The sequence below is a fragment of the Nematolebias whitei genome, chromosome 3 (genome assembly GCF_014905685.2).
Source record: "Nematolebias whitei isolate Nwh7 chromosome 3, NemWhi1, whole genome shotgun sequence".
Classification (NCBI taxonomy): domain Eukaryota; kingdom Metazoa; phylum Chordata; class Actinopteri; order Cyprinodontiformes; family Rivulidae; genus Nematolebias; species Nematolebias whitei.
The window spans coordinates 1,271,626-1,278,415 of NC_056500.1; the positions used below are offsets into that span (position 1 = coordinate 1,271,626).

The window sequence follows — 6,790 nt, forward strand, 5'->3', positions numbered from 1 at the left end:
AATATGATGATCAGTTATCAGTTCATTAACTAACAGGGATTTAGAGGAAACAGATCTGATGTTCAATAATCCACATTTAATGATTTTAGGATTTTGTTCTGGTAAAGTAACTGTGTTTATTTGAATCAGATTTTTATGGTTTATATTTTTAGAGCTGATTTTTGGTTTATTTAATTTGAGCTGTGGGCGAGTTGACACTGTTTCAATGTGGGTGTGGGTGGTGTACAGAGGAGAAGCAGCAGAGGGGTGGAGGACTACACCTCTGCTTCCTGGACTGGTTTCTACACTGGACCGTTAATTGTCAATAGTCTGGATGTCCAACTGGATCAGGTAAGTGTTTAGAGAGAAGTTCTGCTCCACTGAAGGTGGGATGGAGTCCATCTCTCCGCATCAGACCGGGTTTTCTCCAAAATGTCCTCCAGTTGTCTACAAATCCTACGTTGTGTTCAGAGCACCACCTGCACGCCCAGCGGTTGAATGTGTCATCGTTGGACAGGTTGGGGCCGGAGAAAACTACAGAGTCCAAACTCTTTCCAGATGTTCTGTAAGCTTCTCCAGCCTGATGAGCATCAACAACTCTTTTTCTGAGCTCCTCAGAAACCTCCTTTGTTCCTGACATGATCCACTTCCAGCAACATGTTGTGAAGAGCAGACGTTGATAGATCCTCTACTTTAGATCAAACAGGGTGATCGCTCACACCTGATCATCATCATTGATTGAAAACACCTGATTCTAACTTCACCTTCACATTAACTGACAGCCGTCTCAGCTGAAAAAAACAGGATTTGACCATCATGTTTACGTGACTGTTGAGTTTTAAGGACGGGTCCATTATCACCCCCAGATTAGTCACCTTTTGTTTCTCTAGCGGGCCTAGAGAGAAAAGGTCAATGTCATGGTTCATGAGTGAGCCACTGGGATGGAACAGCATGACTTCAGACTTCTTCTCATTGAAGCTTAAGAAGTTTAAAGCCATCCAGTCCCGGATGTCAGCCAGGCAGTCAAGAAGAGGCTGAATAGAGCGTGTGCCTCTGTGCCTCAGGGGGAAGTAAATTTGGCAATCATCGGCATAGAAATGAAAGGGTATGTCGTGTTTGTGGAAGATAGCACCTAGTGGCAGCAGGTATAAAGAAAAGAGAAGGGGACCGAGGATGGACCCCTGCGGTATCCCCCACTGGAGTGCGGTCGATGCCGAACTAAAATCTTTGATATTGACACAGAAGGTTCTGTCAGAGAGGTAGGACCCAAACCATTTAAGGGCTGACCCTGTGATGCCCACCCACTGCTCCAGTCTAGAAATGAGGATATTGTGGTCGATGGTGTCAAAAGCAGATGTAAGGTCCAATAGGACAAGCAGCACAGAATCACCTGCGTCTGTGGAAATGAAAATATCATTAAAAACCTTCAGTAGAGCAGTTTCAGTGCTATGGAGAGATTTGAAGCCAGATTGGAATAACTCAAGGATAGCGTGATCCCCCAAAAACTGTTTCAACTGAGACTCCACAATTTTTTCCAGTAGTTTAGAGGTGAATGGGAGTCTGGAGACAGGCCGGAAGTTGGACATGACTGAGGGGTCAAGGTTAGGTTTTTTCAGGAGGGGCTGGACAGCAGCATGTTTAAAAGTCTTTGGCACCACACCTGAGGATAAACTGCTATTCAGAATAGCGAGGATAAAAGGACCCAGGGTAGGAAAAACTTCCTTTAGCAGTCGAGGATACGAATTGTAACAGTGTAACGATAAACAGAGCAGACCAACAGCTCCTCAGGATGAACCGATTAATAACAATAAAATCAGCAGTCATGAACTTGTGACTGATAATAAATATCTCACACTGTGACTACATGCAGGCAGGTGTGAGCTCAAAAGTGAGGCTCCATGAAACAAATAATTATTCTGTCAGAACCCTGAGAACAGAATGGGTCATGGAGAAAGTAGAAACATCACGTAGATAAAAACGAATAATTGAACATGGCGATGACCATACAAATATTCTCCACTGTCATCCCTCCATGCAGAGCCATGGAGGATGAAAACCCTCTGGTAGAATGTGCTCTGAGATTCTCTGGAGGATCCAGTTCAGATGAACTGTAAGATTCAGAAATAGCCTCATACAACCAGTGTGGGAGGCACTGGGTGGATAGAGGACGTCCTGAAGAGCTGTCCCAGTAATGCATGAACAGATGCTGAGAGCGACGCAGTGCGGCTGTGCGCGCCACGTAACACGAAAAATGCGCGCATGGGACAGAAGGAGGTGAGATGTTGCTTCCTCCTCAGAATTATGAGGAGGGGGATAAAACCCATCCAAGGTTATCACTCTCGATCTGAATAAGCTTGTGATGCTTTTCAGAGCAGGGTTAAAACGCAGTACAGCTGAACTGCCGTCAGCTTGAATTCTGAGACATGAGGGAGCAACAGAGAGAGCAGATAATCACTCACTCTCTTTGCTGATGTCAGAACTAACAGCAGGGCTGTTTAAAATGACAGAAGTTTAAGTGAAACCTGATCTAAAAGCTCAGAAGGAGCTTTGATCAGAGCGTGCAGGACCATCATTAGGTCTCGCTGTGGAGCTAGTGGATGTGACACAGGTCTGTGTCTCAGTACACCTATCAGAAAACTCTTCATCAGCCGGTGGTTAAGAACTGTTTTGTCACCGAAAAACCTCAAGACAGGAAGAAGTAGCTGCAGCATAAGTTTTAATCGTGCTGAACGCTAAATTTCTGTCCACAAGTTGCTGTAGAAATGACAACACGCCACCTAGTGGACATGAGATTGCCTCCACACCTTTCTCTGCGCACCAGTGCTGAAACGCTGTCCACTTTGATGTGTACAGCGTTGTGGTGGAAGCAGCTCGTGCACCCTGAATAATACGTACCACATCCTGTGGGAGGCCCATCTTTTCTAAATGGATCTGTTCAGTAGACAGACCTAAAGATGCTGACCTATTTCTGGGTAGCTCCTGGTCGCTCTTCCTGCCTGGAGGAGAGCGTCCTCCCTCCACGGCAGTTTCCACGGCCGACCCAACACCAGTTGCTGCAGATTCGGGAACCACGAGGCGCTTATGCGCTCGGGAGCTATGAGGATGACTGACAACTTTTCCTCCCGGACCTGGTCCAGGGTCCGTGATATCAGCAGGACTGGAGGGAACGCATAAAGGAGCATTTTTGGCCACGGGCTGTGAGTGAAGGCGTCCACTCCTAACGGTGGGTCGTCCCATGGGCTCAGTGAGAACCATAATTGACACTGAGCGTTCTCCCTTGTGGCGAACAGATCCACTGCTGCTCGGCCGAACCTGCTCCAAATCCGAGAAATCAGCTCGGGATGGTGGCTCCAGTCTCCGTGGCAGGGACCGCCCCTCGATATTATGTCCGCTCCCCTGATCAGGACGCTGGGAATGTACACTGCTCTGATGGAGAGCAGATTTTTGTTTGCCCAGCACAGCAGCTGTCTTGCGATGCGTAACAGTTGGGCTGAGTGCACGCCTCCCTGATGGTTTATGTAAGCTGCCGTCACTCTGATGTCAGAACATGCTGATCCCGCAGCAGAGGAGCAAAATGCTGAGTCACGTTCCAGACCGTGAAAAGTTTTAGCACATTTATGTGAAACAACATGTGGTCCGGCCACTGTGCTCCCACTGCCTGGGACGACACATTTCTCCCAGCTTGACAGGAACACATCTGTGAAAACTGAGACATGGGATGTAGGCCTGCTGATGGGAACTCCCTCTGACAGAATGAGGGGGTTCCTCCAGTGATTCTGATTGGTTCTCACGGAGGGGGGGCACAGAGATCATCTGCCTCTTCTGGCACACAGGATCTATGCGCAGGCGGGCGAACCATCTCTTAAGGCATCTCATGTGAAGTAGGCCCAGCGGAACCACGATGTGGGCCGCTGACATCATCCCTAGGAGCTGCATGACAGGCAGAACTGTCACTATGCTGCAGGGTTTGACACAGCAGAGCTGAGCTGACAGAGCGTCGGCTCTCGCTGTGATAAACGGGCTCTCATTGTGGTTGAGTTTAGCTCCACTCCCAGATAAACAATCATCTGGGACAGGAGAACGGAACTCTTTTCCCAGTTTATAGAAAAACCCATGTTTAGCAGGTGTAACGTTAACGTTTTGGTCTGTGCAACTGCTTCCTGCCTGGACTGAGCTAATAAAAGCAGATCGTCCAGATTGAAAAAGAATTCTCATTCCTGCCCTGTGTAATGGCTGTAGAGCCGTCTCCATGCATTTTGAGAACATGAGTGGGGTGAGGGAATAAGCGAACAGTAGCCTGTTGTACTGATACAGGATCCCCTGGAAGGAGAAACACAGGAATTTCCTGTGTTTCGGAATGATGGGAATGTGAAAATATTTGTCATTCAGATCTATGGAGGTGAACTAGTCGTTCTGGTGAATTTCTCCAGCAGCTGTTTGATTGTCAGCATGTGGAATTGTCTCTCTATAATCGATTTGTTGAAGATGGACAGATCGAGAATGGGTCTCATCCCTCCGTTTATTTTTTTGGAACCAGGAAGTAGCAGGAGTAAAACCCGTTTCCGTTGGGAACTCTGGAAATCACATTTTTCATCAGAAATTCTGGAACTTCTGACTGGAGAATCGAACTCTGTTCTGGAGAAGACAGAACCATCTCTATAATCCCTCTGAACGTTGGGGGTTGAGCTGCGAACTGCTGTGTGTAACCCCTGCTGATCAGATGGTCCGTCCATCTGTCCAGGGAACACACTCGCTGCCACTCTGAGTAACGCTCAGAGAGCGGGCACGCATTTGTGTTGTGTCATGTTTCCCATGGACGTCAGCCAGCTAAAGCCCTACTGCCGTCACCCGCTCCGGAGATTCTCCAGGGGGAACCCAAGGGGGGCTCAGACAGAAAGGGCTGTATGTGTGCCTCTGTGCTGAGCCCAGGCTGCGGTCTCATGTTACAGCTGAGGTGAGCCGGCACGCACTGAGGGGAGGCGTGAGCGCTTTTTTGAGTGAGACGACGTTTCGGTGGAGGCTGCAGCTGTCGTGGAGAAATGCATTTACTCCCGCTGCGCGGTGAGTGGGCAGCAACAGCAGAAAATAAAACGGGCTCTGGCTGAGAACAAGTGGTTTTCCCAGACTCGGTCTGCTGAAAAACATCATTTTTAGCTGACGTGGCAGATGAGTGCTTTGTGAGATTTACCGAGCTGCAGTGTAATTTAAAACGCTGTTTAGAGGTTACCGACTCGTTCTGCGTGGGGAAAGTGTAAAGAGAGGCAGCTGTGAGATCATTTGATCTGACAGTCAGGCTGGAATCAAACAAAACTTTACTCTCTGAGAGATGTTTTTGTTTAATTTCAAACATACATAATCAAAAAACACACATTCCCCTCAAGGAGTTGTTCCCTGGTGGAGGGGGCTGGCAGAGGAGCGGAGCGTGAAGTCGGCCCCGAACAGCACCTCTGGGGTGATGGGGCCCTCCAGCAGGTCCATCTGCAGCCTCTCAGGCATGGATGGCGAGAGGTGGAGCCAGGCGGTCCTCTGAATCATGGTCATTCAAGCGGCGATGCGGGCCAGGCAGACCGCAGAGGTGGCGCACAGGCTGAGGATGATGTCGGCGGCTTTACAGAGGAAGCTCTTTGTCTCCTCCAGCAGGTCTGCTTCCTCCAGCCTCTTTGAAATGCTGAAGGCCAGCAGGGCGACATTGTTGTTCTCTGCGGCCGCCTGGAATGAACACTGATGAGCTCGGTTGGAGAGGTTTGTGATGGTCTGGTTGTGCTTCCCTGGAGGGACAGGTCTCTGGTCCATCCTGGAAGCCTTTGCCCCAAACACCTCTGCAAAGCTTGGCTCCAGAGGGGGAACCGAGGGAAAAACCCCTCTCGGTAAAACCCTCCACTCTGGTGATTGGGGCGAAGGTGGAGACAGGCGCCTTCAGCTTGCCGGGTCCAGCTGCAGCCTCGTTCCAGTATGATGTCACAGATAGAAAACAGGGCCAGATGGGGGCAGGGCGGCGAGCCGGGGCGGAGCCAAACCTTGCCGCCATATCATCCGATTGGGGTGGAGGGAGGAGAGGGACGGAGAGTCCCTTTGTGTCAGCAGCCTCCTGGATTATGCCGGGCAGTTCCAATAGGAGGGCGCCGACGACTGGGAGTGAAGTGGTCGCCGACATAGGAAGACCTGAGGTGGCTGAGCATCCATTCGGCCGTCCATCTTACATCACTCCAGGAGGGAGGGGGCAGCGGGACTGCTGCCAGCATCGCCTTTTTTGGAGGAATCATCCGATTTACTGCGCGGAACTGCATTAGAAAAGGCAATGGCGTCGTACAGCGAGTAGCACCCTGCCATGAAAAAACACTCCTCGGCACTTACCTTGAACAAGGCTGCTCGTCTCTGCTTTCCTTGGGAGGGAGGAGCTCACGGGGATGGCGGGAGGTGGCGAAGTCGGCGTGGCGGATGGTGCTGGTGCTGGACATCTTCATTCTTCTGACAGTGCTAGCTGACTGAAGAAAAAATGGGAGCAGATTGCCCGGTCTCACCATAATTTATACGGACCGGGGGTGGGGCCCACACAGCCGGTGGGCGTGGACTAAAGTTTTCAGTGCTGCGCTGCGTGCGAAGGGATAAACCCACTAGCGATAGCCTTAAAGGGCGAAACTTGAACGAAATAGAACAGCTTGTTTTATAGTACATGTTTTTTACAGCTTGTTTCATAGTACGTGTTTTTTACAGCTTGTTTTATAGTACATGTTTTTTACAGCTTGTTTCATAGTACGTGTTTTTTACAGCTTGTTTTATAGTACGTTTTTTACAGCTTGTTTCATAGTAC

At 49.5% G+C, this 6,790-nt stretch overlaps 1 protein-coding gene across 1 annotated transcript in view; it reads left to right on the forward strand.

Moving 5' to 3' along the window:
- sept3 (septin 3) overlaps nt 1-6,790 on the forward strand; it is a gene marked incomplete in the record, with an annotated part of 16,041 nt that overhangs the window by 7,306 nt on the left and 1,945 nt on the right.